The sequence below is a fragment of the Cupressus sempervirens genome, chromosome 11, assembly GCF_028749045.1.
Source record: "Cupressus sempervirens isolate cs-2001-9-10 chromosome 11, ASM2874904v1, whole genome shotgun sequence".
NCBI classification, from domain to species: domain Eukaryota; kingdom Viridiplantae; phylum Streptophyta; class Pinopsida; order Cupressales; family Cupressaceae; genus Cupressus; species Cupressus sempervirens.
The window spans coordinates 730,372,251-730,395,565 of NC_143128.1; positions in this window are offsets into that span (position 1 = coordinate 730,372,251).

The window sequence follows — 23,315 nt, forward strand, 5'->3', positions numbered from 1 at the left end:
GCTAGGGGATGGAAAAGATTAATTAAATAAAAATATAATTAATGATGCCTTTAGAGATAGCTAAATAGGATTACTGAAGCAGTGTAATTAGATTTAGGTGTCTACATTTTGCCCCTCTTTGACATAGTGTTGAGACAACACTATTTCAAAGAAGTTTGAATATAAATGACATGAGGAATATGTTTTAGCAACAAAGTTTCCCCAGTCTCAGATAAGAAGAGGAGAGACTAGACTAAAAAATGACCCCTCAAGAAGGTGATGAAGAGAGAAGATGAGGCTCGATGACTTCTTGAAAACCATAAGAATTCGAGATGAGCAGAGACACAGAGTGGCAAAGAGAAGGGGCTGAATTAGCTCAAACTCTCACTATGGGAGAATGATAAAGGGAGGTTAGATTCACAAAAGGAAGCAAGCTTAAGACATTCCTAGATTGGGGGGAGGATGAAGGAGTGGAGCACTATAAAAGAAAACTAGGATGAGGGGATGGATGATGGGAAGATAAAGCTGATGCAATAGGATTTCAAAGAGTCAGATTGATGGAAGATGGGTTTCGGAGATCCCTAGGACAAGGATTATGGTACTCAAAAGATGAGGCTTGGTGGATGGATTTGATGGGTGGATCCCTAAGACTAAGATTGTGGATCCCTAAAGCTAAGAGTGATGATTGATTCTAAGAGATAACTGATGCACAAGCAAGGGTGGGAGAGATGGATGTGGGATATGGATGGGGGATAATGGAGATGCAGGGAATCTATTGAAGCATTTTGAGTGGGGGGATACTGCAAATAGAAGTACCACCATTTAGTTGAGCACTAGATTTAATATAGGAATTTTGGTTAATTGCCAAGGTTACCAAGAACAGCCAGGCCTGTTCACCAAAATTCCATAGGACTGACTCAAACAGGCACACAAGGATTGCCCCAACATCACACATGAGTTCTAGAGGAAGCAACATGGAACCAACATTGGGTAACCCATAAGAAAAAAATAAAAACAAACAAAAGACCTAATCAAGACCTTACACTCAGATTACTCCATTCACAGTATACCATGATATGGAAGATCGTGGCAACCTTGAGTAGGGAACAAATAAGATTGCTAGGAAAAGATACTTCAAGACCAAAAGGGAAGATTCCAAATCAAAAGAAATAAAAAATTCAAAAGAGAACCATTTGCGAACGAGATGTGTAGGACGAGGTACTAATAGACCAAGATCAAACAGGAGGAAAGTTATATCCTACTTGGATCTATCGGAGAGCACCTAAGCTGATGGATCAGGATGAGTGATGAGTTTGGCAAGCTGAACTAAGAAGGATAACACTTTGGTGATAGGAGATCTAGCTAAATGATTCATTGGAATAGCTAACCAAGAGTTGTGCGATGTGTGCAAGATGCTGAGGAAGGATGAACTGACATGAAAGCTGGGATAGATATAATTATACTAAGTGAAAGAGGATGTACAAGCTAACAAACCAAGATATGTTACAAGTGTACAAATTTTTTTCATTTTTTTTTATGAGATGGGAATATTTTTGAAGGGTGGGATGATTGAGAGGGGTACTTAGTGCACCAGGGTGGGTTGTAAGGGGTGAAGAGGGGGCCAGAAAGGGTCAGTTGTAGTCAGATTGAGGAGGAGATATTGTTGGTGAGGAGCTCTACAACAGATATTATGATGGTGGGTATTGGGTGACCAGAGCACTGACTAGTGGACATAGTGTGATGAGTATGAGTATGAGGGACGGTCGATTGATCGGTAGGGTCTAAAACCTCTTTGTAATTTTTGAGTATGCATTTAGTAGGGCATTCTCGCGAAGGCAAAAATGCGATCTCGTAGGCATGAGTTTAGCAAGAATGTGAGCAGGATTAGTGAGATCGTGATCCCATGAAATTAGTGTCAGGTGGGAGTTGTGTGGGGAGCCAAACAGTCTATTGCAGGAAAGTAATCTCGAAGTGGGAAATTATGTGGGAATGTGGAAGATTTGTTGAGATCGTGCCCCTACAAAGAGGAATGTGATTCATGTAGCAAGAATGTGTACCCACACTTTAAGGGCTTTGTACAGTAGGAAAGGGGGAAAAAAGGGCACAGGGTAGGAACGCAATCCCACAAGACCAAGGATCGGTAGGATCGACAGTTGTAGAGACTGTGGGAATGCACTAGCAGGATCGAGGTAAAAGGTCAAGGGTAATACCAAAGTAAATAGTGCAATCCTATCAAAACATAGGTCTGTGGGAACATGAGAGGGTAGGCTTTGCAAAAATGCTATTCCACAAGAATGAGAGTTTTGTAGAATAAAGGCAAAAAAATTTGGGGTTGAGGAAAGGGAGGGTGGAAGGATAAACAAGGAGATAAAAAAATAATGTTTGGATTTTTTTTTGTGGTGTACAGTGGTCCTTGGATGCATTAGTGTCATGGGAGTGACGAGCAGTAGTGTTGTACACTAGAGAGATGCTAACACCAGTCAACTGGGCACAGATCATTGTGATCAGACTTGGCTACCTGGTGAGGTTGCCCCATACCTGCACCTATATGGAGATGGCCATAGCGCTGTGCAAGAGATGGCACAATGAAATAGTGACATTCTACTTACCGATGAGGGAGATGACAGTGATGCTGGAGGATGTGTATCACATATTTAGACTACCAGTGTGGGGATGCCAGTCATGGCGGCTAGAGAGATGATAGTAGAGGTGGTTTTACAGAGACTGTTGGGGCCTAGAGTGGAGTATAGGATTCGACAGGGACACTTTGCACTAGACGAGCATCTGGATCATGTGACAATGGAGAGGCAGATCTATTTCTATGTGCTAGGGCTGGTTTTGGGGTACATTGCCCTAGATATAGCTGGTATAGGGGTTACACTTGCATTGATTCTAGTACTAATGTAGATTGTGGATGCGGGATGCCCAGTGGCATGGGGTTTGCTAATGTTGGTTGAGCTATACCAGGACCTACATCAGATAGTTAACTAGAGTGGTGGTCGACAGGGGAGGAGTATTGGGTTTCTAACACTGTTACATGTATGGGCATGGGAGCATATTGCAGTGCTCAATCCATTGGGGTGTAAAGATTGGTAGCCAGAGGAGCCAGTGGCATATAGCTGGGCCGAGCCATTAACATACCACCACACAGATTCAGTGGACAACTAGAGAGTTTGCATGGATGAGATAGTGATAGTGTTATGGAGGCCATACAGGGGCTTGGGATCATGGGTAGAGGAGGGAGAGTAGCTCCCATACACTATTTCCCCATGTGTTATGTTCAAGAGATGGGAGTATGTGGAAGAGAAGTATAGGTTAGACAAGGAACTATGGTAGTTTGGGTGGTAGTAGGTGGCATTAGGAGATTCACATTGGTATCAGTGGGTCACACGCAATTCAATGTCAATGTATAGGCTAGCCTTGCATTGAGACAGATTGCTGAGAGCATGGCTAGAGCTAGAGCTATAGTAGTGGGATTGGTTTGAGGGGCTGGTGGATGCAAGCTCCACACAGGAGTACCGAGATACTTTTTTGCGGTTGAGACTAGTGGGGAGAGCACAGGGCACAAGGTTAGTAGTTGTGGCAAGAGAGCTAGCCTGAGCAACCTGACAGGAGTGGTATGTGGCGAGAGGGTTGCGGTAGCGGGCAACAACAGTTGCACAAGAGGATCTGACCTGACAGAGGAGGAGGGTGGTGGGGGAGGAGAGGAGAGCTTGGCCAAAGAGGAGAGTAGAGGAGAGGGGAGCCTAGCCAGAGAGAGGAGAAGAGGAGGAACAGGGATGAAAGAGGGCAATAGGGGGAGATGCAGGGGGATCATCTACTAGGGCAGGAGATGATGGATTGGTAGCTCAATACGCCTCGCTAGAGCAGGCACACATAGTGATGAGCCAGTTGTTCTATGATACATAGCAGGAGAGAGATCAGCTTCAAGTAGAGCAAGACCAGTTTAGATAGGAGTGGGATACAACCCAGGGGTAGGTAGATAGGGTAGGTGTGGAGGTGGGGAGGCTATAGACAGAGGTGGGTTAGGAGGAGAGGAGGTTGGATTCCATGACTTTGGAGCAATAAGGGGTGCAAGCGATACTAGATGCCCTTCATCAAGAGCGAGATAGGCTGGTGGTGGAGGTGGTGACCTTATAGGTATAGGTGGTAGTGGGAGGGGGTTTAGATGAGCTGCAAAGACTACAAGTAGAGATGGAGGATTTGAGGGAGAGGGCCAGATTCTACTAGGGGAAGTACCATTCCATAGTGCCAGGATCACAAATTGAGCACTATAGGCAACTAACTTGTTCAAGGATAGAAGGTACCCACATAGGGATGTAGGAAGGAGGGGAGAGTGGATGGAGCATTGGGGGGGAGAGTACAAGGGGGTCCCAGGGCATAGGGCATAGTCAGAGGGAAAGGCCAAGCTAGCAGCGGAGGATGCGGGAAGAGAAAAAGAGCTCCAGGACAAGGGGAGGACTGATGATGCCACAACCTCCAACACTAGTAGCACCAGGGGCTAGGAGGGGGGAAGAGGAGGAGACTAATGATGCAAGGATGATGGGTTGACCATCAATGAGCAGGTGACTTTTGGGATACTAAGTATTCTGTATACATTGACTTTTTTGAGACACATGGAGATTTTGTGCAGGCTCAAAACCATTTGTATGATATGGACATTGTACACTGATGGATTGTTATTCTTTCATTCTTTCATTGATAAATAGATCTAATGATTCTGGTGAGATATGTGTTATGGATTGGTGATGTTATGTATAGTGGTTGATATGTGTTGAATAGACAGTGATGTTTTGATGATATCGTTGATGATTGGTGATGCAAGATGTGATATGTGCTACGATTTTATGATTGTGCTAACAATTTTTGATGTAGGATGTGGTTTTTGATGATATTGTATATATGATACAATATAATTTTGATGTGTTTTTGCTATGATAGTGCAGATATGATGTGATGTGATTTTTACCTATGATATCACAAATATGATGTGATCCTTGATGACATGTTTTTCCTTATGATATTATAGATGTGATGAGGATGAGATTTGGTGTATGATAGATGTTATGCAATATGATATGTTTTGATATGATCCTAATGAAGTGATGTGGCTTATGATGGATGTGATGTGATATTGAAGAATTGATTTCTTTGGGGAGTATATAATATGATGTTGTATGATGATAAGTACAAACTATAAAATAAGTAACAAATGTAAAATGAATCACCAACTAAAGGATAAACAACATATTTATGATATGGGAAATGAATATAATGTCATGATATTTAGGATATGTTAACAAAAATTAAAGATGGATGAAAGATTTTAAAAAAATGAATTACAAAATAAAAGATGAAAATACAAAAAATGAAGTACAACTTAATGATGAACTACAATGCTAAAATGAAACCTAATCTAATGAGGAATGACTATAATTCTAAAATGAATCATAATCTAGTGATGAATGACTATAATGCTAAAATGAATCATAATCTAATGATGAATGACTATAATGCTAAAATGAATCATAATCTAATGATGAATGACTATGCTAAAATGAATCATAATCTAATGATGAATGACTATAATGCTAAAGCTTAAATAAACTAAAAGAGAGAACAGTAAATTTATGATATGCTAAAAAGAACACAAACTAAAAGATACACTTGAGATTTATGATAAGCATGTGAGAATAACATAAAAGAACAAATGCAATGATATTCTGAGATATGATAAAAGGATACAAGCTATGATAATACAACATACAAGATTCTAGGAGATGCAAGACAAACAATGATGGTGGAATAGGATAACCAATGCTTGACTTATGATAGTGTTCTATGATATGAAAAGTGATCATAAGAGATATTGACTCTAAGGAGAATAATGTTGGAAAATGACTGACCAACAAACTCACAGTCAGGAGGATAGTAGAGATTTTAGCGCTAGGATAGTAACTTATGATAGGGATCACATCATGATGAGAATGAATAACAATTGATGTTCAAAGTTTTAAATCAAATAATTCTGTGGGTGGAAAAAGTGAGAGTTCAAGGGAGAGGGGTGATGACAAGGAGGAGGATACTAGGGGTTCTAAAAAAAATAAATGTGAGGTGTAGGGGAAGCTTGAGCATGGGGTACTTCATGAGGAAGTACCACTACATAGTTTGAGCACTTTATTTGATATAGGATTGTTAATGATCTACCAAGGTTACTAAGAATGTCAAGGCCTTTTCCCCAAAATTCCATAGGACTGACTCAAACAGACACAAAAGGATTACCCTAGCATCACACATGAGTCTCGAAGAGATCAGTGTTGGAATGATGTTGGGTGATCCACAAGAAAATGAGATTACCCAAGTGCATCATGTTTTATCAAAATATGAAAACATGTTGGAAATATGCAAGGATAATATCAAACTGACTCTCAAGCAAAAAAAGACTATGATTGAAACCAAACTCCTTAGTTGCCCCAATCAAAACACACCATGATATGAAATGATCATGGAGATCTTGAGGAGGAAACAACAAAAGATACATGGAAACAATCAACCAAAATATACAACAAAAGATTCTACAAAGCAAAAAAGTAACCTTTTTCCAAAGAGGTCAACTGATGAGCTACTGACGGGTTGCAACAAGACCTAGATAGTATGTACAAGTATGACTAATTAAGGACATGGGAACTCATGATAACAAAACACAGTAGTAGGTATATGCATGACGAGAGAAAGCTCAGGATGAGGAGATAGCATTTCTATGATACATGGGTTTGTTTAGGTGGGATTATGTAAAGCATGATTTATGTACAAGGGTTTGGATATTGCTACATTCACATATGTATGGTACATGAGAGACAAGGGTTAGTGCAGGGGTAAGAGATACATATTATATGGGTTGTATATGCTACATATGGTAAAGTAAAAGAATAAAAATCACTTCATAGGGTACATCTAATAGAGTACAATGGTAGGATACATCAAGTATGAGACATTGGATGCTATAATACAGGAATAAGGTGGGATGTTGCATAGTGCAAAGTGCTAGAGGATGATGTTGCAAAGCATGGAAAATAACAATAAGGAACACCTTGGAAAACCGGGGAGGATGAGTAATATATTATGGAGGGGTGATAAAGAGGTGTGTGTCGATGATAGATAATGGAAGAGTTGTAGTACTCTTGGCACCTATTTGCTAGGTTTTCACCAGGGACCTATCCAAGGCACTTGAGTTACCAAGTTTTTACCATTGGACACTTTATTTTTATTTATTTATTTATTTATATTTTTTTCTTTCCTTGATTTACAAATGTTTTCCTTAGACGTAGAATTTCTTGAGGTGAATAATGTTGGTAGGATCATTTAGGACTTTATCTTCAAGGGTAGATAGCTGATAGGCTTTTGAGCCAAAAGATGTTGTGACCACATAAGGACTAAGCCATGTAGGGTCGAACTTGCCTTTCTTTTCTTTGTTAGCTTGAACCTTCATATTCTCTTTAAGGACCATGTCACCTTCTTGAAAATTGCACGAATGGACTTTCTTGTTGAAATTGCGCTTGAGGTGACTTTGATAGACCATGAGGTGGTCGTAGGCCTATTGCCTTTTTTCATCAAGTAGATCAAGTTGAGTAAGTCAAGCCACTCTATATTATTCATCAGATATCTTTCCTCAGAGAGAAATGCAGAGTGATGGGAGTTCAACCTCAATAGGTAGGACTGCTTCAACACCGTAGACCAAGGAGTATGGAGTTGTGCCATTGGTTGTATGGAATGAAGTGCGGTATGCCCATAGGGTGGGATTCATTTGTAAATCTCAATCATGGCCAGAGTCATTGACAACTTTCTTGAGGATTCCAAGTAGGTTTTTATTAGTTGACTCTACCTAACCGTTACCTTGTGGAAAATATGAGCTAGAAAAGTGGTGATGGATGTGAAGGGAAGTGCACAATTCCTCCATATTTAGGTTTTCAAAATTACCTCCATGGTCTGTTGAAATGGTAGCTGGGATGCCAAAGTGACATATGATATGATACAATATAAACTTGGACACCTAAACTCTTGTGGCAGTAATAAGAGGAATTGCTTCGACCCACTTAGTGAAATAATTAGCAGCGGTGATTATCCACTTGTGCCCTTCTGAAGAAAGTGGTGCAATAAGACCAACAAGATCAAATCCTTAATAGGAAAAAGGCCATGGTGGTGCAATGGGTTGCAAGTCCTGTGCTAGAGCTTGGATTAAATTAGCATGTTGTTGAAAAGGTAAACATCATTTCACAAATTCACATGCATCCTGTTCTAGAGTAGGCCAATAATGTCCAGCCCAAAGGATCTGATTTGCTAGCACCATTTCGCTCATGTGAGCACCACAAAGTCTAGTGTGTACCTCTTTGAGAGCCATCAAAGCCTTATTTTGATCTAAACATCAAGAGAGAGTATCATGATAACCATGATGATATAGGGTTTGGGTGATGATAGTGTAACGAGAAGCTTTGTGAATAAGGTTTTGGTAGTGGGTTCATGTGAGGTGAGGAGATATGATACTATTTAGTAGGCAAGTGTGAATTTCATGGTACCATGGAGATTGGGGACAAACCATGATATAGACCAATGTTGATTCATCATCCTCATATGTAGGTTCATGCAACTGCTCAACCAAGAATTCATATTGCATAGCTTCGTGTGGTATTTCCAAGAGAGAACCAATAGTAGCCATAGCATCAGCTACCTTATTATGGAGTCTAGGTACCTGTATGAACTGGACCTGAGTGAAATGCTCCTTTAATTGATCAACTAGATCTTTGTAAGGTAATAACTTGTCATCCTTGGTTTGATATTTATTCAAAGCTTGTTTGATGATAAGCTTAGAGTCACCATAGACCTGAAGCTCTGTCATATTCCATTCAATAGCAATTTTTAGTTGTGCAACCAAGGCCTCATACTCTACAATGTTATTGGTACACCAGAATTGTAGCTTGAAATATTTAGTAATATAATCACCTTGAGGTGTAACTAAAAGTATGCCCACACTGAAGCCATGAGATGTGTAGGAGCCATCAAAATATAGCTTGCAAAGTGATTATTTTTTATCAAATAGAGGTATTCGTCTACAAATTCCATGATGAGTGGGTGATCTATAACTAAGGGTGCATCAGCCAAGTGATCTACAATAGCTTGGCCTTTGATGGCCTTTCTATCAACATATTTAATGTCAAACTCACTAAGAAGCATAACCCATTTTGCTAGGTTTCTGGTGAGTACTGTACGAGAGAGCATATATTTCAATGGATCAATCTTTGATATCAGTTGCATAGTATGACTCAACATGTAATGATGTAGCTTCTGGGTAGCAAACACCACTACTAAGCATGCCTTCTCCATTGGCGTGTAGTTGAGCTCATAGCCCACTAATGTTTGGCTGATGTAATAAATAGCTTGTTCCTTTCCTGCATTGTCAAGTTGTGCTAGAAGAGCACCTAATGCTATGGGAGTAGTTGTTATGTACAATATGAGGGGGTGCCCTACAACTGGAGGAACCAAAATAGGTGGATTAGCTAAGTATTGCTTGATGAGTTCAAAATTGCACTAGCAATCTAAGTCCCATTTGAAATTTTGATCTTTCTTAAGCAAGTGAATGAAAGGTTGACACTTATCAGCAAGCTAATAAATGAACTGCTAGACTAATTGTAGTTTTCCTTGCAAAGAATGAAGGTGCTTGATTGTCTTAGGAGGAACCATATCCATGATGGCTTTGACCTTCTTAGGGTTAATCTCAATTCCACACTATGACATAATGAAGCCTAGGAGCTTTCCTGAAGTAACATCGAAGACACACTTCTTTGGATTTAGCATGAGACGATATTCTGCTAGTCAATTGAACACTTCCTCGAGGTGAGATAAATGATCCAAAGCATTGAGAAACTTGACTAGAATATCATCCATGTAATCCTCAAGTATCTTATGGATTAGGTCATGGAAAATGACCGTCATTGTGCACTGATAGGTTGCCCTAACATTCTTTAACCCAAATGGCATCATATTGTAGCAAAATGTGCCCTAAGGTGTAGTAAACACTATCTTATGCTGATCTTCTTCTACTATATGAATCTGATTATATCCAAAGAAACCATCCATTAGTGACAAGAGTTCATGACTTTCAGTGAGATCCACAATCATGTCGATATTTGGCAATGGAAAGTCATCCTTTGGAAAAGCTTTATTAAGATCCTTAAAATCAGTGCAAATCATGATATCACTAGATGGATTGGTAACAGGTACCATATTAGAAATCCATTTAGAGTAATCTATTGGTTGAATGATTTTGACCTCTAACAACTTCTCTAGCTCTGCTTTGACAAATAAAGCCACCTTGGGGTGCATTTTTTGAAGTTTGTTCTTTATGAGCTTGGCTCTTGGATCAACTGCTAGATGGTGTACAACTAGTTTGGGGTCCAACCCTGGCATATCCTGATATGACCATGCAAAGTGGCCCATATTTTCATAGAGAACTTCAAGAAGAAGATCTACTTGTTCAGGTGGTAAAGAGGTTGTGATGTATGTGATATGTGGTATCTCTATTAGACTGATATTTATAGGTCGAGTTTCTTCTATCAAAACTGAAGATATAGGAGGTCAATGTTCTTGTGGGAGGAGGATGAAATCTCCATCCTCAGGTGCCTTTGAGAGGTTTCCACCATTGGATACATCCTTTATTTTTGTTTCATTTTTTGAGTCACCCAATGGAGCTCCAAAGGATTTTTCACCATGGGATGTTTTTCTTTTATCTTTTATCTTTTTTATTTCTTTTAGAATTTCATTTTTGTGCCTAGAGATTTCCTCCTCCCCAAAGTAACCTACAGGATCAAGCTTGTAGACATATGTTGATGGTGGAGGTAGCCATTTATGTGGCTTTTCTACCCCCATGAATTTAAAGAGCACGTACTTGGTAGAGAACTCATCAACATGAACGACACTTGGTTGGTCCCAATCTATGAGTTTGAGGTGAGTGAGGGGGAGGTCTATGAGATTCAAGGATAATTGGCAGAGCATAGAGGCTCAAAGGATTATTTTTTCAAGGAAAATATTGTCATAAGCTTTCTTTTCAACTTCCTCAAGGATGTCTTCAACCTCAACGAGAGTTTTTTGGATGTTCTTAAAGGCGTGGCCTTCCGTTGTAGTGCCCCCAATTGCAAGGAGTCCATAGCGCAAGCCTTTGGTTTTTTTCCCTTGGTGTGCTTCTATAGGCTATCTCATACCTGATTCCTAGCAGCCTAAACCACCTCCTTAATAATCTCATTGCTCCATGGCCAAGAAATGTGACCAGGGATATTTCTATTTAAAGTTATCAATAAGTGCTTCACTTTTAGGAGGCGGCTCTTTGTATAGCCATGTGTTAATGTTTGGTGTGTTTTCTACTCCATCAAGGATACCTTTGGTGACAAATGTGGTAGGGCCCAACTGGTGACGTTGAGAGGTGGTTTCTGGTATAGGCCCTTGATGTATTGGGCATCCTTGAGTATGTGGGTCAAGTGGTAGAGTGCCAATAGCAAAAGCATGTATGAGACTATACTCACCACAACCTTAGTAGTTGATCTTAACCATGGAAAGAGTGGAGGCTAAAATGGTTTCCAAATCGTGGAAGGTGCTAGAGGAACTAGCCATGGTGGTGCCAATTTTGATCCTAGGATAGTGATTAGTATATGAAGCTTCAACCACATTGCAATAAGCAAAGGGTTTAGGATCTGCATGGATCATTATCTCAGTGCCATTATGAGGAAATTTGACACACTGATGATATGTGGATGGAACGGCCTTCATGGCATGTTTCCATGGATGACTAAGGAGAATGTTATATGGAAGATTAAGATCAACTACATGACAAAGTGTTTCTTGAGTGGTTGGGCCTACTCTAATAGGGAGCAAGATGGTTCCTTCAGTAGTATGCTCCAAATTTTCATATGCCTTGATGGTGATCACTTCATTGATGATATTTGTTCAGTATATCCTACCTACTTGATGAACTTTAGATTACATAAGTTTAGAGCCGATCCATTATCTATCATGACATGTTTAACTGCAAAGTCAGAAATCATAATAGCGATGTGAAGTAGGAGGATGTGATTGGGTTCAACTATTGGGATATTAGTGGTTTTGAAAGATAAGTGACATGAGGCTAAAAGATGGCCAACCAAGTTGTGAAACTCACTGGCATTTATGTTGGAGGGGATGCATGACTTACGTAGAGTGCTGTCAAGGATCTTTTGATAAAGTGGGCTTGTCCGTAAGAGATCTAGGATGGAGATCTGGGCCAATGTATTTCCAAGGTGTTCCAAGATGCTATATTGTGGCCCTAGTGAAGGTGATTCTAAAGGAGATGCTCGAGATGGAGGTGCTAGTGTTGATGGTGCTTTGATTTTTGTGGATACAGGTGGACCAACTATATTAAGTCACATCCTACAGGTAGCAACTACACATTGAGTGTCTAGGCCTTTGATATTGATGACATTGACAAATGGTTCAACTTGGGATATGCAACCAATTAAGCTACCATAGTCTAAGTATGCTGAGGTATAATTTTGAGACGTGTCTCTGTTTTCACCTTGTTTACCTAGAGCATTGTTAGGTTTTTTGAGAAGAGCTTTTGCAGGTGCCTTTCTCGGGTTCATGTTATGAGGAGGGAAAGCATTTTGATACATCATTAATCTTGCATTAGGTGAGGGTTGTGCCCCCACTATGATCTCTTTCTGATCAATGAGGTCCTGTACATAATCCTTAAGTTGCATGCATTTAAGTGTAGTGTGCCCTTTGACATGATGGAATTTGCAATATTTGTTATCTTTGTACCAGGATGCTCTAAACTGATTGGGTTCCAAGGGTTGCATTTGTGGATACCAAACAAGGTTATCTTTGGCCAATTTTTTGAAGATTGTATCAATAGGTTCCCCCAATGGGGTGTATGTTCATGGTTGCCTCTGAACATGAGTTTTACTACCTGCTGACAGTGTGATAGCATTAGTTTGATTATGAGAAATTGGTATTTGCTAATGAGTTTGCACAGGTGGCTGGTGATACATAGGGGTTTTTTGTTAATAAGTTTTTTGTTGGCAAAATGTGGTGGGAACATTGGTAGCCACCCTCACAATATGGACTTGTCAAGTGTCAGTGGCACCATCTGTCACTGTATTTTTTTTTTTGTTCTAATATAGGGTTTTGTCATTGCTTGGACTGCGGTCCTGGGTGTTTTCTTTGTACAATCTGATTACACCATCCTTAATGAGGCCTTGCTTGAGGCCCATTCCTTTTTCTTTGATGTCCTTGTATGTTTGCAAATAGTTCATAACCATATGATGAGCGAGGCTAGGGTGTGCATTGTTTATGAACATCTTGACAAGATGGGGCTCAGGGATGGTACAAGAGATCCTTGTTGTGAGGATCTTCCATCATTGTAAGTACTCTACAAGGCTTTTTTCTCCCTTTTTTTTAGTGTGGAAAAGGTCTACTACAAATAATTTAGTTTCAACGAGATGGGTATACTGAAAAACAAAGGCCTCAGAAAATTTTGCAAAAGTTTTAATAGTACCTTGAGGGATACGACAGAACCATTCCAAGGTTGGTCCTACTAGGATCTTGGGAAAGAGCCACATGAGGAATACATCATTATAAGCTACCTCTTGACAATGCATATAGAATTCCTTAACATGTGTGACTGGATCACTCTTCCCCCTAAATTTGTCAAACTTGGGGATCTCAAAATGTTTAGGAAATGGAGTCAATGTGATAGTCCTATCAAAAGGGTATGGGAAATCATTTTCAAATTTGAAATTTTTGGTGTCTATCCCATCCTTGAGGGCTTTGAGAGCATTTTTCATCTCTTCACATTTAGACTTTACAGGTGGAGGAGTGGGTGTTGCTGATCTAGGTGCCCCTAGTGTAGGATACGTGCCAGAATCTGAAGTGTGATATGGAGAACTCTGATGACCATATGGAATCTACAGATGCAATAGTATGCACAATCCATGTTCCAAAAAACCTAAAAAAAGCTTCAAAATCTTAATGATGTATTCCTCCAAAAGTTTATAAACTTAAGGTGAAATGTAGAGAACCTTTACTTTAACTATGATCACAACCATATTGAACTTAGACCATTTTAATTTTTAATTTAAAAAAAAAATTTGTGTGTTTTTGCCTCATAGTTTGCGCTATTTAAAAACCAAAGCATTAACTAACAAAATTAATATAAACTTTAAGAGAGACAAAGTGAGGTCCTCAAATGAGAAAATGAGCCATATATAGGCTCTCTCAATGAGGATGATCACTTGATTTAGATATGTGTCTATTTGTAGATTTGGGATGTATGCTCAAGCTTCAAATTACTTTAATGGTGGAATTTATGTGCATTTTGGTGTGGATATTTGAAATTGGTATGAATTTGGCTTCTCAAAATGGCATGGTAACTTTAAGGTTATGGATTGTGATGATTTGGCTTGGGAGAGGATCCAATTTATAGGAAAGAGGCTTCAGGGATGGAAGGCTAAGATGCAAGGATGGGGAAATGGTTAAGGAGGGCTCAGATTAAATGAGAGGAGCGCACATGGATTGTGCTTCCTTATAGCCAATCAGAGAGTGACACATGTCACAAGGAGAGTGGGTGGAGGAAAGGGCATGGATGAATCAACAAGGGAGGCCCAAGGCTTTAAATGGCCCTCATAAGTGCTTGTAAGAGCATTTAAGGGCATTTAAGGGATAGAGGGCTTCCTTTATGACTAGGTGGGTGGGATATTTTTGAGAGGAGACTTTGGCTTGGTTTAGGAAAGTCTTAAACTTGCTTAGGAATGTGCAAATGATTAGGGGATGGATTAGGCTTGGGTTAGGATTAGATTAGAGATGGGCAAGTGGATGGCATTCATGAGGGTGGGTGAGTTAGTGACTAAGCTAGGTTAGTATGGGTGGATGGGATGGATTAGGCTAATTGAGGGATTAGGGATAGGATTAGGGGTTATTAGGTTTGAGGGATAGATTTATTAAATAGATTTATTTGATAAATGGGGATTTTTGGAATTAGATAGGAGAATAGGATTAATTGATAAATAATGGGTTATTTGATTTATCAATTAGGACTATAGATGATTAATTAAATTAATCAGCTAAGGAAATGGAAAAAGATTAATTAAATAAGAATTTAATTAATGATTTCTTTAGAGATAGCTAAATAGGATTACCGAAGCAGTATAATTAGATTTAGGTGTCTACAATTTCTTGCACTTAGGATCTGAGTTAGTTAACTGTATTTGTATTAGGAATCATCCACTTTGATTGAATCTTGGCTTTAGTCCTGACCGTCAATATGAGTTGATCTTAATAGTTGATGGATTCTAGGAATTCTATTTAAGAGACTCCTACTTTCTCATTACAGAGGTTAGATTTTTATGTTATTGAATTGCTATCAAATTGAGTACTCACTTTCTAGGCTTTCATATTGTTATCACTTTAGATTTTTATTTAGATTAAAGAATGCATATGTCTAATTTAGTTTCTTTTATTATTTAATAGAATAGATTGCATTTCATATAGATTACTCGCACATCCATATCTTGCATAAATCATTCATTCTAGAAAGGTCTGGTTGCTTGCATCTCATTCTAAGAGCTCATAAGAAAAATCCTTATAGATAGAAGGCAATGGGTCACACTATCAGGTGTCTTGGATAAATAACTCCATGTTTATCCTAGGATGATTCCATAGGTAATGACTACATTGAAGTGTGTGCAAGGTTCAAAGGCCCAAAAATTCATGCATACATTTTTGGTGCCCACTGTAGTGTCAAGAAAAATAATTTTTTTGGCCTCATTCATCTAAATTTCTTTCATTTTCATTACTCTATTGTACTTGTCCATATAGATTTCTAAATTCTTGCATGATAAATTTCATTTTTGCGTGAAGATTTGAGATTCTCACACATTGCTCTCAACTTTCTCATGTGAAAAAGTGCCGTATTACACAAGTCTTCATGTGGCACCTCATTTTCTTGCACGGGTTGGTGAAAGATCTCATGTGGGCTTGCACAAGATTTTGCGTGAAGTTTTGAAAAAATATGGTTAATTTGTCATTTTTCAGCATGTTTTTCATTAATTTTTACTGACGTGTTTTTCTTTGAAGCATCATTATTCTATTTTTCTAGTTCTCTACAACTTAACAATTGTCTATAGGACATTTGACAAAGATTCCTTATACAAACTCTCCAAACATGAACTAAATATTTGTTTGTAGAATGATTGTTCAAGATACATTTGTTGAAGAATACCATTAAAAACCACTAAACAATGTGTCTTCTTTCTTGCTTTCTAAACATAGTCTAATTAGGGCTTGTGAACTTCTTAGGGTGCAAGACAAGGGAATAGGGGTGTATGCTCTTTACCACTTAGAGGTCATGACCAAGGGTAAATTAGAAACCTAGAAGCCTCTCAAAGATGACATTCTGAGGGAGGCAAGTAGCTTAGTGGTTCTCTAGTATGAGTCCTTTTCTATGAAGGCATGATGATTTCCTTTTAGGGAATTAATATCTTGAGAAAGGACAAGTCTGGATTGATTAAGCTAAGTCAGTGATTAACATGTTCTATGTGTTTGGGTGCAAAACTAAGGTAGAGGAGTATGCTCTTTATCCTTGAGGGAAATCAAAAACTTTGACCCTTATGTTCGAACCACCAGTCTGAGTCAATCCTTTAGAGGGCCTACTAGAGTGATCCAACTTCTAGGAATGACCCAAGTGAGCACACTCCTTTAGCTAAAGATTCTAACTTAATATAATCAAGATGCTTTGTAGAGAAAAATACTCCAAAGCCATATTAATTTCTTTCCCTTGATTCTTTATTATTGCATATCAAGGGGAAGCTCTATCTATTGCATTGGCCAGTACTAGCCTTGGTCTTGCTAAGCAAGTGTGTGCACTCTTAGATGATGGTGTAGGCTATTTGTTTGAACTCTACTTGTTGAGCCACTAGGGATTAATACAAATGGAAGCCAAGTAAAAACCTTTTAGCTAGAAGCTACTTGGTTCACCTTCAAAAGGAGGCATAATATTTCTGTAAGGAGGGGGAATAATCTCTCCTATAGAACTCACTATATGCATGCTACTGGGTGTTGGAAGGTGGTATACATGCTTAAACCCTATCACAAGGGTGTTCACTTAGTTTATATGTTATTGAGCCCTTTGAATACACCAAAAACATGAGCACCCTCTAGGGGGTGACACGCCTGTGTGAGGTGCATGCATGCATATAAGTTGTGGGACACAGGTTTTGCCTTCTCTACCATTTTTTGTTTCTAGGGATAAAGCATGTTTGTTATTGAGCCCTAAACATGTCCAATCCTACATAAAAAAACTAAAAGTCAAGACTCCCCCCATCCCTCTATGTTGCTTTTCCCTTAGGTGGATTGTATTTGATTAGTGATTGCTTCCTGTGTCCTATTGGAAACACTTTGTCTTGATTGAAGCTCAATGTCACTTTCACAAATCTGGAAATTAACCCTGCAATCTATCTATTATTTGTCAAATAAACCTTCAATCTATCTAGAATAGTCCAAAAATTTTAAAATCTCTTTGAAATCCAAATTTTTTGTCTATCTGGTGTCAAAATTTTGTGCACAGTCTTACAAAATTTTGCACAAGTAGTCACATCTTCATGTGGGCTTGTTTAGATCCTTGCATGAGAACTTGCATATCTCCATGTGAGATCTTGGTTGTTGTCTCCTATCAAGCTTGTCATTTCTTCACAGAACCTAGAGCACATCTTCACATGAATTCCATTTGTTGTTTTGAGATTTCGCACCTACTTGTGAACTTTCTCGCATGCCTCCCAAATGATCTTCAATAAAGAACTTGAGTCAAAACTATCAAATTACCTTGTTTGAACAATTTGTGATCTATGTGTAGTCTATTTCTTGCATTGAGGTGTCTCTTCTCTATCTATAAATAGTCCCAAATAGTGACATTTTGCTCAATTAATGACTTGTAGTATATGCTTTAGGTAGTCTCATCTCTTATTATCTTGTTTCTATTTCCTAGTGTTCGTTATACTATGTGTCATGGTAGTCATAATCCTTGGTTGTTCTAGCCTTCACTCAGACTACTCATACCTTACTATACAACACTCTTTCTTTTACTTTTTGAGACTACATTTTAGTGTGATCTTTGTCTTGGTTTGTCCTTTTTTTCCTTGTCTATGACTATCGTAACAAGAAGCGGCAATGTTTTTTATCCTCTTAGAGTTAGGCGAGGTCATGCTAAGGGTCATAATCATGGAAGAGGTCATCTTCCATTTTATACATGGTCTACATCTAGTTCATCTAGTGAGGGATCTTCACAATCTCCCTTGCCCATTAGGTCACCTCGAGTCCAGTGAACATTCTCCATAAACTTACGACAAACCAAAAACCCTTTGTATCAAGAGGATCCTGAGACTAGTAAAGGTCCCATATCTCAGAACAAAATTTTTGAGTTACTTTTCAAAGGACCTTTCCAATCACAACATACTAAAATAGAACACATTCCTACAATGACTGATCACGAACCTAAACATGGTAGTCACAACAAACATCAAGAACCACATAGGAATGACAAAGAGAAAGACCTTGACATAGATGAGGAACAAGAAGAGGTGGAAATATTTATTGAACACATAGAAAAGTGCTAAAAAGATAAAAAAAAATTCAAAAAGTCATGAAAATCCTACTCAACAAAGAGAAAGAAAAGTATTTTCTCAAACTTGCCCAAGAGGGAGCTAAGCTACCCTCTCATTTCAATGTGGAAACCATCATCATGCCTAAAGAGGAAACTAAGACTTCCAAACTCCAAAAACAATTGAAAATAATGCAAGACCAACTAGCTTAGATAATGTGTGATAAGGAAAAACCCACAAAAACATACACCTTAGATGCTCTCTGTCCATTTCCATTTGACAAGAGCATAGACATACCTCCTTTCCCAAGAGCAGTAGAACTAGCTAAGTACGACAAATACTTTGGAACCATCGATCCCCAAAATCACTTGTAGGAATTTGGTGCCTTGTCTATGGAATTTATGCATAACCAAACATATCTCATGCATTTATTCCCCAAAAGTCTAGGTGGCTAAGCTTTGGAGTGGTTCTCACATCTGCCTCCCGGTATCAAAACATTTGATGAAATCGCTAACTTGTTTGTCCAATAGTATTCCCATAACATTCAACATCCTATCAATATTAAAGATTTATGTAACCTTAATAAAAAGGTTGGGGAGCCCTTCCTCACATTCCTCCAAAGGTGGAGACAACTATACACTAAATATTCACACAAGATTCTAGAAATGAAAAGCTTGACATTTTCACTAATAATCTCCTACCTAATTTTGGGTGTAGAGTCCAACTTCAAGGTCCATGTACCTTTGAATACATGATCACACATGCCATCCACATAGATGAATTTATGGTCAAGAAGGGCGAACTCACTCTTTAGAAGGACACAAAATAGGGCACCACCTTCAACAAGGACAAAACCAAGTATGTCAACAAGAACTAAGAAATCATACATGATGGGGTTATTGACAATGTCACTTTTAAACCCGCTAAGGTAGCCTTTAATCTCACAGGTGTTCTCAATGTGGCCAAAAATGCTAAGAAAACTCCTCCTGATAGCAAGATATCTAGGAAAAAACCAAGAAACTCATGGGGCACATGCCCTAAGCAAGACTATACACCCTTGAGTGAACCTTTGGATGTGGTTTATAAAATTCTGTTACAAAACAAGCTCATTTGACCATTGGACAACTCTCACCCTTATAATTTGCAACCATTCCCACCATGGTAGAACAAAACCATGTTCTATGAATACCACCAAAATAAGGGGCACAAAACTAGTAACTGCATACATTTGCATCACAAAGTCTAGGACATGATAGATGCTAGTGACATTGTGGTAGATGGACATAACAAGAACTTGAATCACAAGGCCTTCAAAGAGCCCTTCCCACCCTATGGAAAGGGAGAAACTTCAAATCCAAAACCTAACAACAAGGTCAACTATGCATACTCTAATGATGACAATGTGATCAACATGGTTGAACCTGTGAATTTTAAATGCTCTGACATCATTACCATTAAGGGCAAGCAAGATAATGATAAACCCAAGACACCATTTTTCTTGAGGGGCCCTACTTCCAACACAATGTACAAGACACCTTCGTAACACTATGCTAATGTTGTCACATGCTCTCATGCCAAGTTGGTGCTCAAAGGCCCTATGCCTTCTACTCTTGATCTTGAACAACATAAAGACAAAACTATTGCTATTCCATCTAGAAAAGGTGTGAAACTCACAACAAATTCAATAACGACTAGCTATAGTCTTCTCGATCAATTAAAATGGACTAATGCTCAAATCTTAATCTTTGAGTTGATTATAATCTTGCCTACTCATAAGAAGCTTCTAGACAAAGCTCTCATTGAGGAAAATGTTCCTTAAGATCTTGATCTTGAGTGATTTCAATCTATAGTAGGTCACCTAACCTTGCCTTACTTTATGTCCTTCTTTTAGGAGTATGACAACTCATTGAGTCACCCACATAATCAACCTCTACACACTGAGGTCATGATACATCAGACATGGGTTCATCAGGTTCTCATTGATAATGGTGTTGGGTTGAACATTGTCTCTACCTCTTTGCTTAGAAAATTGAATTATTTTGAGGACTTTATTGATCCTTGCCCAAGATCACTATCAAAGTGTATGACGAAGTTGAACAAAAATCTTTAGGTCTTGTGGTCTTACCCGTTCGCATCAGTCCTATAGAAAGGGATGTCACTTGTTAGGTCCTTGACATTCCCTTAGCTTATAACATTCTACTAGGATGGCCATGGATACATGAGATGCATGTTGTGCCCTTCTCATATCACCAATGTATCAAAGTCTAGTTTTGTGGCTCTAAAGTCACTATTCCTACCACTACTAGCTATACTTGCAATATGCTAAAAGCTACTAAGAATTTCATCCCCACTAATAGGGAATCTATTGATTATCATGACAACAAGTTCAAACAAACTAAGCAGTCATTCAAGTTGAAAGAAACTAGCATGGGGGAGTATCATATCAAACCAGTGTTGTCATTAACATCTCTTCCTAAGTCTCCTCATCACTATGGGAGACCTTCTGAGGAAAGGAAGCCATTTGTGCTGACATCGTAAAAAAATTATAATGGCACTTTGGTCAAGGCTACAATTCCCTTAGAGGATAAAAGAAAAAACAGAGCCATTGTTGCATGGCTTTACAAAGAAGACACTCTAGTAGACCTAATAGAGTAGCTCGAGAGATCACTCATGAGAAATATGGGCTTGGTCTTAGACTCATGAAGCATTTTGGCTACAAGGGAACTGACCCTATTGGGTGCAGTAACAACAACCTAGTTGATCCTATCAAGGCAATAGCTTTAAGAAATAGAGATACATCTGGCCTAGGCTTTAAGAAGGCTCCCTTGCACTTGAGGGCTAACAAATTCATACTAGATTCCGAGGGTTCATCTAAAAATGAGTCACAAGCTAAGTCAGATACTCAAGAAGATAATTTAGATGATGAGGATCCTTATCCTTATCATGATCTTGCTAAATTCTTTGTCGAGCTAGATGACTTTGCGCCATGTGTTAGCACTGTAGATGATACTAGTGATTCTTCTATGGACAATACTGATCCACACAGTAATCATTTAGAAAAGGGAAAGTCTAGTTAGTGATTTCATATTGAGTATTTTTGTAAGAACTCAGATGATGAAGGCAAGTATGTCCCTATCATTGTTGGAGAATTCTATAGCTTTTTCCATGTAGCATTGATTCTAAGGAATATTAGTTTGACTCTCTTTTAGAAGCAACCACAAATAAAGCCATTGACCAAGTTCATGTCTATGAAAGTCAACTCAAAGTTGGTGAAATGTCTAAGGTTAGGCCAGATGGGTCTGATCCAACTAGTGTCCTAGAGTCATCAATTGCTGATGTTAGTACTTAGAAGCATTTAAACACAAATGTGGATGAAGTTATCATAGATCTAAAATTTTTGGTCCAAACATTTAATGATTGTACCATGAATGATATCAAACTCATCACTCACACATCCTAAGCTTATAGATTGGAACCCTAATGCATCTAGTGAAGTCCCCACATTCCAGAATGAATATGCTCTTGCTAACTACCTAAACACTATCAAACTTGTAACATCTTCCACTAGTGAGCAGAGCATCAACATGACTAAAGATAACATCAAATATCTCAATCATATAATTAAAAAGAAAAAATAAAAAAGGTTTGATATTGAAAACCACATTGTGGCAGTGTTAGAACCTAGAAAAGTCAAAATAAAAGATGTATCCAATGGTGAAAACCTCTTTGAGGAACCTACAGATGAGATATTTGATGCACTTCCAAGTCAATTTCAAGAGAAATCATCAGTGCTGATAGACCCAGCATAGCCAATCAACCTAAGCATAGAAGAATATCCTCATATGATACATTTGGCATAGTCATTGTCTCCTGAATAAAAGGAAGAATTCATTGCCTTTTTCTAAGAAAAGAAGATAAATTTTGTTTGGACATATTCTAACATGCCAGGACTAGATCCTAATCTTATTATGCATCATTTGTCCATTGCACCAAGTATTAAACTAATTAAATAGAAACTTCAAGAAATGCATCCTCATGCTGCATTGCTCATCAAAGTAGAACTAGAGAAACTTCTAAAAGTAGGATTCATCTGTGCAATTGATTATGCTGACTGGATATCCAACATTGTGATAGTCTCCAAACATGATAAATCTATCAAAGTTTGTATTAACTTTTATGATCTCAACTTAGCATGTCCTAAGATGATTTTCCACTTCCCAACATTGATATGATAGTGGAAATGATAAAAAGATATGAGATGTACTCACTCATGGATGGTCTTTCTGGTTATAATCATATAAAAATTGCACCAAAAGATTAGGAAAAGACTACTTTAACATGTGCCTGGTGAACCTTCTACTAGAATGTAATGCCATTTGGCTTGAAAAATGCTAGTGGAACCTATCAGAGAGCAGTGACTACAATTTTCCATGATATGATGCATAAGACCATGGAGGACTACATGGATGATACCTTGGTCAAAATTGAAAAACATAATACTCATCTAAAAAATTTGCAACCCATCCTAGATCATATGGAAAAATTCAATCTTAGGCTCAATCCTAAGAAATGTGCATTTGGTGTCACATCAGGAAAGTTGATGGGATACATTGTGTCTATAAAAGAAATTAAGTTGCATTCATAAAAAGTTCAAGTAGTTATGGA